Consider the following 11,304-nt stretch of genomic DNA (forward strand, 5'->3'; position numbering starts at 1 on the left):
ATGATCCTCAATTCCCTTCCCAGTAAAATAGAAATAATAAGGCAGTATAATAAAAAGAGACAGTATATATAGAAATCATTTGTAAACTCCAATACCAATCCAGATGTTTGAGGTGGTGAGGATGATGATTAAGATCATGCTCAGGATATAAACATTCTAGCAAGTCAATTATTAAAGAGAAATTTTAATTTATACTTAAAATGTTTGTTACTTAGTTCACAAGAAATATATGTATATATTATATATGTATGATAATTATTATATGGGTTGAGAAAAGAAACAAAACAGACAATAAAAACAAGCACAATTCCATATATTTCAGAAAACAGCTTACTAAAAGATTTTGTCTAGAAATGAAATGTTTGAAATAGAATATTTTATTTATTGAGCATGACATTAAGAAATGGATAACATGGAGGAAAATTGAAAAACATTTCATTTAAAGCCTTTTAAAGCCAGATGCAGTGGCAAACACCTGTAATCCCAGAGACTTGGGAGGCTGAGGCAGAAGAAGTGCAAGTTCAAAGCCAGCCTGAGCAAAATTGAGGTGCTAAGCAACGCAGTGAGACCCTGTCTCTAAATAAAATACAAAACAGGGCTTGGGATGTGGCTCAGTGGTCCAGTGCCCCTGGTACTTCTCACACCAAAAAAAAAAAAAAAAAAAAAAAAAAGCCTTTTACTTCTATTTTTGAGCAAATAATTATTCAACCTCCAAACTGTTTATTTTGTAAAAACATTAGCAAAGTCTTCTTAACCCACTTCTTATTGTTTTTATTAACATAACAGCTTGACATTTTTTAAAAAAAATGTTCTAATTAGTTATATATGACAGTAGAATGCATTTTGACACATCAAACATAAATGGAGTATAACTTCTCTTTCTTCTGGTTGTACATGATATAGAATAACACCTGTGGTACAATCATATATGTCCTTAGGGTAATAATCTAGAATTCATTCTACTATCCTTCCTACCCCCATTCCCTCTCTCTTCCTTTCATTCCCCTCTGCCTAATGCAAAGTATCTCTATTTTTCCCTAGCCCCCATCCCTTTATTCTGAATTAGCATCTGTATATCAGAGAAAACACTTGGCCCTTTTTGGGGGGATTGGCTTATTTTGATTAGCATGATATTCTCTAGCTCCATCCATTTACCAGCAAATGCCATAATTTCATTCTTTTTTAGGGTTGAGTAATATTTCACTGTGTATATATACCACATTTTCTTTATGCATTCATCTGTTGAAGGGAACCTAGATTGGTTCCATAGTTTGGCTATTGTGAATTGAGCTGCTATAAACATTGATGGATTGCATCACTGTAGTATGTTCACCTTAAGTCCTTTGGGTGTAACTGAGGAGTGCGATAGCTAGGTCAAGTAGTGGCAGCTTGGAATGTTTACTGCATGGAAAAGTCTTTGGTAAAATCTTTTTTAACCAAAAAAGTGTGGCGGCACATGCCTATAATCCCAGGCTCAAGAGGCTGAGGCAGGAGGATCACAAGTTCAAAGCCAGCCTCAGCAACTTAAGCAACTTAGCAAGACCTTGTCTCAAAGCAAAAAACTAAAAAGGGCTGGGGATATGGGTCAGTGGTCAATCCTGTTACCAAAAAAAAAAAAAAAAAAAAAAAAAAAAAAAAATCCTAAATGTATTATTTGCTCAGTAATAAAACAGAAGGAGAACAAGAGAAGAATTTGGGCTTGATGTCTCCTGGTTCCTTTTAGCACCTTTGTCTTGGGCTAAAAAAGAACACATAGGGAACTCAAACCAGCTCCTGTGAAGGCTGCAGGAGAGCTGAGACATCCTGCTCTGGGAGCCAACTCTGATCAAAGAGTATTCTTGTTTGATTTTACTTCACTTTTACTACATAACTAAAGTGTATGTGTCATAGAAAACTAGAAGAGATGGTAAAATTGAAAAAGAGAGCTTAAAGAAGATCCTTAACTCCACCTCTAAAGATTTGGAATGCTGAAGAGATGCTGGTTTGTGTCCTCACATGTGCGCTGTGCTCTGTTAGGGTGCAGGGTTCACCTCACTCTTTCAAACTCTCCCAAGGGGGATGCAGTGGTCTATACGGAGGCATTGCACATAAAGTGCATTTTTTTGCGGGGGGGGGGGCGGGACTGGGGATTGAACCAAAGGGTGCTTAACCACTAAGCCACTTCCCCAGTCCAAAAAGTGCATCTTAACCACGGCCCTGAAGTGGTATAGTTAATAAAATTCCACTAAAATAATTCCTGCAATAACAAGACAAACATGGAAAATTAAACCTCCACATTTTAGAATCACATGTATTACACCTACTTTATTTCCATTCACCTAACTACTCCCCCAAGTTCTGAACAAACCACAAAACTTTTCCAGAGAAACTCAGAAAATAACTTAGTGATAAAGTCTTTGTCACCAAACGCTAAGCTCCATCCTTTATAGGAACTCAAATTGCTTTTCTTTGACTTCCACTTCACACCCATGGGCTTGAAAGTAAGTTAGGTGGGGTTCCAGCTCTAGACTAAAAGTGTCCATCTCTAAAACTTGGCATCATCTGTCCCAGGAGGGAGTGAGGGGAGGGGAATTAAGTAGGGTAAGCCTGGTTCAATTATCAAACTTCACTTGTTGCAGCAGAGTAGTAATTCAAAGTACCTCAGGGTTGGTTGCATTTGCCCCGGGTCCAGATTTCTATGGGCTCAGTTCTGAGTCCTGGGTGAGAGTAGATGGTGCATAAACACCAGGAGACCAATGCTTTTTAAAAAATAAATTTTATTTTTATATTTGTTCTATTAGTTATACATGACAGCAGAATGTATTATGACATATTATACATACTTGGAGTATAACTTCCCATTCTTGTGGTTGTGCACGATGTGGTGTTACACTGTTCATGTATTCATATATGAACACAAGCCTCTTAAGACTTTGAAGAGCTAGCCATTATTGGTTTGCCAATATCTAATGCAGAGTATAAGTGCAAAGAAGCATTCTCCTGCACTGTGTCACAAACCACTGAGCAGTGTTGATCTGTCTGTGTTCCAGGATTTCAGTGGCAGTGCCCAACAGAGGGGCAGATGTCCTGGTGTTTGTGCCAGAGGCAGTAGCTCCCAGAGAGGCATAGGCTGGGGTATTATGAGTGTGGTGGGATCTAGAAGTATTCCAGTTTTCAGCAGATACAGTTGTACTTGCAGGACACAATGGTGTTCAACAGAGCAAAGAAGCATAGAAATGACATCTCTCACAATTATAACCAAGTATTTTGAGACCCATCCTAAGACGGGTGTGTGTGTGTGTGTGTGTGTGTGTGTGTGTGTGTGTGTGTGTGCACATGCACACCTGTATGCATACCTGTATGGAGAGGGCTCCATTTCAGACATCTTGTTTCACTTCCTCTTTCCAAAAACCAGTTCTAGTGATAAAATGATGGTCTTTATATCATTTGAATAAATGACTCATGGACTCAAAACCTTCCTCTGGTTTCCTCTAAAACTTTAATTGGATTTAGGCATCTCTGACTCTAACTACAGAGTTTTTTTTTGACTAATCATAATACTTATCATGCAGGGTTAGATTAAACAACATAATATGTGTTAAGAACTTTGAACTGTGCCAAGCACACAGTAAGCCCTCTTCAGTATTAACTCTATGAGAGTTAGGATGACTGCCTAAATTCACCTTCCAGACAGACCTCGTTTACTGCCTCACATGCTGTGAGAGAGATTTACGCTTAAATTGTGATTCATCATTTATCAGCTATATGTTCCTGGATAAATTATTTTTAATTAATCCTGCAAATATGGCACTACCAGGCATTGTGTCAGGTGCTAAAGATCCAGAGGGACAGTTCAAGCAGCCCCTGCTTACAAAGCACCCCAAATGTGGGAGGTTGGGTACAGCTAATAAGCAACTATAGTTCAGAGCTGTACAGACATAAAATGCTCATTTATCTGACTCGAGTTGGACCAATAGTTAGTAGATTAATCAAAAGAATCAATTAGTGGAGAGTCATAAAAATATCTACATGTCTTAAATGTTCTATTTCAACTTAAGGCAGATTAGGAGTTGCCAGGAGATAGGGGAAGGGAGAGTACAAGGTATTCTTCTGGGGTTATGAAAAAAACTTGAAATGAGAGAGTGGCAATTGTACAATATTATAAGCACACTAAATACCATTGAATTTTATACTTTTAAAAAATTATGATTTTATAAGTGCATTATACTTTTACATAATTGTGGAGTTTAGTAAATGTCTAATTTTATATTTTATGAATATTACCTCAATAAGAAAACACAAATGTGCATTATTATGACTTTAAGTTCAGGTTCAGTAATTGAAGGCATCTTTCCAGTATAAATCATACCCATAATATAGATTTTTGATTTCCAGTTTTGACTTCCTCAAATTGGAGGAGAAATGTATAACCACATCTCTCTATATAAGATGACAACTTTTTTTTTTAGAAGTTCACATTTGTGTCTTTGGACATTACTGAAATAGAGAATGTGGAACAAGTGCCAGTAGATTTGAGGGGAAATGAATTCAGCTTGGAATACATTGAATTTGAAGTTTAGAGCTGTTGTGGAACAGTTGGGCAGGGTGACACAAGTCTATAATCCCAGCTACTCAAGAGGTTGGGGTACAAGGATTGCAAGTTTAAGGTCAGCCTGTACAAGTTAGTGAGACCCTGTCTCAAAATAAAATAAAAAGGACTGGGATTGCAGGTCAAAGGTAGAGCATGCACAAGGCCTTGGGTTCAGACCCCAGTACTACCAAAAAAAAAAAAGCGAAGAAGAAATAAAAGAAGCAGCAGCATCTAGGGGATGGGAGATATCCATTAAATAACTAGACAAATAAATCTAAAACTGAATTTCAGAGGTTAAAGTGACCAAAAATTCATGTAAGTTAAAAAATGGAAAACATGCAATCAATTTTACCCATGAGGAGGTCCCTGGTGACATTAGTGAGAGCAATTTTAGAAAGAAGGTGACAGGAGACAGATGGTAGGAGTTGAGGAGTATATGGGCATGAAATAACCATTTGTGGGTAATCAGAGAATTAGGACTTTGAAGATGAAAGAGTCAGGAGTGCAGCAGTTGGAAGGGGAGTAAGGGATGAAGAAGAACATGTAAATGCTTCAGAGGTGCATTAGTACAAAGGCAAAAGTTGCAAATGCAAGGCAGGAGAAAGAATAAGATGGGGATTAGATGGAGAAGTCCACACTTATTAGGAACCAATGTTGTAAGGGGATAAATGAGTGAGACCACATAAAACACCAAATACATGGCATGCATGTGCCTTGTTAGTTCCTTCCCTTATCTATCCACCACCTTTCCCTGCTTATGTCTTATTTGGTTCTTATCTACAACCTGTTATGAGTGCATTGACCTGGGCCTTCCTGACTGCATACCTGTAGTTTTAGAAGTGACCCATGTAATTTCAGAGGGACATCTAAGACTGTCTTAGAAACTAAGACTGAACTAATGTCTTACCTGTCCCCTCTTACCACACATGTCCACAATGCCTACAGTGAGTTCCATTTCACAACTTCTTACTTGCATCCTGAGTCATATTCAGCTGCTTGGCAGAGGCAATGGGCTCCTCATTACACCTGAGTTGTCTCATGTGCTCACTCAGATTTTACTTGGAATTTCTTAGCTCTCAGTTTCCTTCACTAAGCCAACATGGCAGGTTCTTGTTCATTGTAGAAATAGGCTCTCTTCTTCCCAGGGTCTTGTTCCAATAAACATCTTTAATTAGTAAAAACAGTTATTAATTGCATTGGATACTCTTCAGGATTTGCACACAACATTCAAAAACTGATCAAGTTTCCCTTTATTTAGCTCCATTTGACACATCTTGTTTCCTCATTGCTCACCTGTAAGTCATTTCTGCCATAATTTAGAACTCCCCTTACCATTTTTGGGTGGCCATAGTTGTTATTTTTAGTATTTTGGTGTATTTCTTTCCAGTGCTTTAGAAAAACATAGTTGAAAATATACTGTATGTTCTTTTTTCACTTGCTCTTTTAATGTAAGCATTTTCCTGTTAAAGTTATTAACTGTGATTTTTGATAACTGCCAGATATTCCTTTTTCCTGCAGGTGTTCCAAGTTGCACTTGGACATCTTCCTGTAAATGTTTCTTTGCTTTGCTGATTATTCCCTTACACTAGGCTTCTGGAAGAGGGATTGTGATGGTAAACATTTTATGAAGCATAAGAAAACTAGTTTCACATTAAGAATTGGAAGTGATACTGTTTTCTTACCAACAGAGTTACTAACTTTTCAGGTTCAATTGAATTTTGACAAAAAAGGATGGCTAGGGTTGAGGATGCAGTTCAGTGGTATAGCCTTTGCCTAGCAAGTCCTTGAGTTCAATCCCTAGTATTGTATATATATATATCTGTATATAGATTTGTGAAGCCATTCTCTCTCTCTCTCTCTCTCTCTCTCTCTCTGTATATATATATATATATATATATATATATATATATGCTTCACAAATCTAATTTTTTACATTTTGTAAGTAGTATTATCTTCTTCATCTTAAAAATACTAATCCTGTATTGTTTATAGTGTTACATACTGTTCAGAGAGGACTACATAGATCTGATTACTGCATAGAAGTCTAAGGAAGATGTGCTGATGTTGCAGGCATGCATATTGAAGGTTCACCAAGTGCTAACAAGGGTTATTAAAACTAACCCAAGGATGGACCTCCGAAGAGTCTAGGGTAATCATATTTAGAGGATCCGCCTGAGGAGGGGAAGACCAGAAGGGACCAGATGGGACATCCAACCTTCACCTGGGCCAAATGTAAAGAACGAATGTGTCGTGTGCTCATTCCCTCTGAAGGTCTCTGTTATAATCTATTTTCTCCTCTCTTCCAGAGCATAACAAGTGATGAGTCTCACAAAGGTACTGTAACTACCACGTGCTGGGCTCTCTAACTTTCTTCCCCATTTTCCTCGACTCACCTTTTCCATATCTATTTTTTGTCCCCCAGTCCTTCATCAGGCCCCAGACTAATCCTGCCCCAAATCAGTGAGTGGTGGCTGGCACAGGTTTGAAGAGCTTACAGGATTTCTTGTGGCTAGTCAGCTTGGAATTGTGTTTGGAAACTACAGGCCCTAACCACAGCTGTCAGACTTCAGATACCATCTGCTACCCATTTGCCACCAGCATCACCAGGTACTGTGCTTCTCTGGCTGTCTCCTCCTCTCATTCTGTGCTGCAGCTGTCTCTTAAGGCCCTGCCCTCCCTGACATCACTAAGGAGCCCATCTAGATTCCAGGGACAAACCCATCTTTGTCTGCCTCATTCCCATCGAAGATAAAAATGACATTAATAACAAACAAATATTTAATTTACTATTATTCATTTCACTGTTGGACTTTACAATCTTGGATATGATACAAGACACACTATAACTTACTCCTTAAAGAGATCTGATGATAAAGGTAGAAAAACATATTGGGCATATTATCACTGGCATAAAAACTGATATCCAGTCTACCCAGTACAAGCTTAGGGAAAAGGGAAAAGCAGAACACTTGTGCCAAGTCCAGGAAGAGTGCTACTGCCTCTGACAACGCAGTTGTAAGGAAGGAGGTTGGCAGAAACCAAGGTGTCCTAAGACTGTTTATTAAAATAGAGGCCCTGACTTCATTCCTGTGGAGAATCCAGCCTATCTGCATATTTTTCTTGTTCTTTTGGAGTCTGATCTGTATCTGTTTTGTTCTCTAGCCACCAGAGGATTAAAGTAAATTTGAGAGAATTCTAAATAGTTTTCCTCCACCACCAGATTAACTTCATGTTAATGTGAACCCATGATGTTGAAAAGAACTTTTTTTTGGGGGGGGGGATTATCTGGGGACTGGGACTGCAGTCATCTCTTACCACTGAGTACCTGAGAATTAATTATCATCACATATCCACCTGCCCAGGGTGAGTTACAAATTATCCTAGGTATTTGGTGAATAATATACATGTAATTTCTTTCCCTGTTTGATCTCTCATCTTACGATAATCAGCTAGTGAAATAAAAATTATGGTTTGGTGCTTAAATTTTTTGTTGTTTGTTTGTAAGTTCTCTTTTCTATCTATATTAGATTTAAACTGCTTTTTAAATTTATTTTGCCATTCATATTTCCTCTGATGGCATCATATAATCATATTCTCTGCCCATTTATCCACTGGGGATATTGGTTTATCTGTACATTTGAATACATTTCATATGCTTGGAGATAACTATTTTCTGTTTGTGGTGATTTTTTTTGTTTTTATCATTACTTTTTCATTGTTTAGAACTTCAAAGTTTATGCAACTTTATTTGATCATTTAGTTTTATTTCTGATTATCCTTTTGTTCTAATTGTAAAAAATTATCACTTTAAAGTGTGACTAAGTCATATTCTTCCTTTAGGGTTCCATTCCCCACCATTCCTGGGAACTTATTCTGACATTCTCTGGACCCCAAAGCTCAGGCCTCATCATTCTTCCCTATCATTCTTCCATAATAGAAGGTTGAATACTTCTTATGACTTCAGTTGGGAAGTTTATTGTTCACCTGTTTATCCTGTCTTTAGAACAATTTTCTATGTTTTCTGTTGTTCAAGGGGTGTATGACTTAACATCATTCACACCCAGTTTCACTCACTCTTTTATTAATTTACTCACAAATTCACACATGTATTCATTTACTGTATAGGCGGTCACAGACTATGGTGACCCTCAATGATCCCTGCTTTCTGATGTTTGCACTTTGTGGACAGGTCGAGTGACTTGCTTTTAACCAATAGAATATGGAAAAAATGATGGGATGTACTTCTTGTGATTGTATTACATAATGTAAGGCTCTGTCTTGTTAGCAGACACATTCTATACTTCTGGCTGGACTGATGAAGTAAGCAGTCATGTTAGAAAAGCCTACATGATGAAGAAACTTGGGCAGAAGCTTCGATGCTTGGTCTTAGAACCAAAAGAAATGACTTCTGTCAAGAACATGAGTGGACTTGGAAGGGGTACCTTCCTCAGTCAAGCCTCTGAATGAGAACACAAGCCAGGAGATCCCTTGACTGTAACCTGAGTGGAGGACCTGTCTAATTCATTCCCTGACCCACAGAAACTATGAAATAAAAGATGGTTGTTGTTTTAAGCCAGTAAGGAAGTGGTAATTTGTTATGCAGAAACAGGAAACAAATATACTGTGCTATACTAAATACTATATGTGCATAGTCTCAGTGCTTAAATAATCCCCTGAATCTGATACTTACAAATATTCCCATTGTAGGTACATATGAAGAAACCTGAACTCTAGAACATTCTGTTTTTGTTTTTTTTTTTTTTACCTCTGTACTATCATGGCATGTTTTATTTTAATGTGTTTTATTATTTCATCATTTCAGATTTATCAAGGTTTAAAATATATCTTCTGAAACACAACAAATACATTTAGGAAAAATCCAACCTGGCACACCTTGCACACAAGGTAGATGCTTTTATAAATTCAATATTGTAAGAAATTTTTCTATAACTGTTTTTTTACTAATCTTTTTACTATATAACTCCTAGAAATATTAGATACATGAAGAGTTTCTTTTTTGTATTAAAATTGATAAACACGAACTGTTTAGACAGAAGGATTATGGCAGGTATGGGCCCCACATGCTTGGGAATTTATCTGGAATTAGAACCTTCAGGTAAACATTAGAATGTGCAAGAACTTGGATTCTGTCTTTATCTTTTCTATAAGACTAAAACATTTCATCTATGTTCTAACTTTCCATTTCCAATTAGGTGTAGGGAAAAATTAGGAAGTGGAAAGAAACACTTTTTCTTTTTTTACAACTAAAATCCTATTTGGTTTAGTGTTCTGAGGAATGAAGGTGGGACTGTGACCTCAGTATCATGTTTTCTAAGAGAGTCCTTTCTATTCTGCATTTATCAGATGTTAATTATTCATACTACATGATTGAAGATTTTGGAATCAGAGATTCACCTGCAATATTTGGAATACCAGTGGAGGTCTACATCAACACAGAATTTATACAGCAGCTGGTGCTAGTCAAAGCTAATGATGGAATTTCAGTTTAATAAAAAGACCCCCAACTGAGCACACCATCTTGAAAAAAGTATACTTATCAAACAGCTTTCAATCAGTTCAAGAGAGACACCTTAATTGGGAAGAGGAAGAATTGCAGAGCAGTTTGTCATCGTGCCAATTCCGGATCAATAACTGCAAGTCTGTTCTTTGATAGACATAGCTTTTGCTTCATATTAGTAACCACATCTACATCCTCTTCATCTGGATAAGGAGACCTTTGTATCATTTGACAATGTGTAATGACATCCTCTTTTAATTCACCTCTGTCGCTCCACAATAAGCACGAACAAAATTTAAGCATGCAATTATTAAGGTCAATTTTATTATTTGTCATTCTTTAAATTTTCTGTTTCTTGTAATTGGAAAGCATTGCTTATAAAATTTATAGATTTTAAAAAACCTGTTGAAATAAAACTATGAAAAAATTAAATTATGATGATTTCACTCTAACAAAAAACAATGATAATCTGATCTGCATAAGATTCTTTTGAGAAAGACTGCAGAATAATCTACTAACAGGAAACAAAGTATAAAGGTTTATTTTTGGCAAGAAGAATCTGGAATTCTAAAGGAGAATATGAGGCAGTTATCAAGTCTTCGTTTCCTTATTTTTCAGATGATAGTCCTTCAACCTACTTATGGACTGTCGATCTCAGTGATGCATTAGGAGGCACTATGGTCAGGTTGGACAGGTGAAAGGAGCAGCTGGGGCAGCAAGAATAGTAAAGCAGGAGCCCATTATGGATATTAGGACCAAAGCCTGAGAGGGAAGCTGCTATAGTTCTTTTACTCATTTCCATTGAGGAATATGTTCCCCCTGCCTGCCTCCCTTCCTCCCTCTGTCCTTCCCTTTTGTTCTTCCTTTCTTCCTTCCCTCCCTCCCTGTTATCTATTTAGATAGATATAAACATAAAAATAGAACTATTTAGATTCTATGTAAGATTTCTTTTTGGAAAAACAGGATTCTAATGATAAAATATAGTTTGAAAATCACTGGACTAGATAGTTCTAAGCTCTTTTCCTTCCATGTTTTGTTTTGCAAGATCCAGGTAAATATAGAAAGGGAGATTGAAGTCTTTTGAAACATACAGCAAATATTTATCTTGCATGAATTGTAATTCTGCTAAGAGGCAAAGCTATGGGTAAAATGGTATCTCACATTCCCTTTCAGATATATGGGATGATGACTGATAGGGGTGTGTGTGTGTGTGTGT

At 37.1% G+C, this 11,304-nt stretch overlaps 1 protein-coding gene across 35 annotated transcripts in view; it reads left to right on the forward strand.

Moving 5' to 3' along the window:
- NKX2-1 (NK2 homeobox 1) overlaps positions 1-10,387 on the forward strand; it is a 46,952-nt gene extending 36,565 nt beyond the window's left edge. For 8 of the 35 annotated variants that reach the window (XM_079119839.1, XM_079119837.1, XM_079119838.1 and 5 more), the window contains 3 exons: positions 6,089-7,933; positions 9,393-9,475; positions 9,935-10,387. The gene's annotated coding sequence lies outside the window, so the exon portion shown is untranslated. The remainder of the gene's footprint in view (positions 1-6,088; positions 7,934-9,392; positions 9,476-9,934) is intronic. The other 27 variants (XM_079119830.1, XM_079119816.1, XM_079119821.1 and 24 more) reach the window with 15 other exon arrangements.
- Positions 10,388-11,304: the final 917 nt, after the last annotated feature.

The sequence above is a fragment of the Sciurus vulgaris genome, assembly GCF_902686455.1.
Source record: "Sciurus vulgaris genome assembly, chromosome: 2".
Classification (NCBI taxonomy): Eukaryota; Metazoa; Chordata; class Mammalia; order Rodentia; family Sciuridae; genus Sciurus; species Sciurus vulgaris.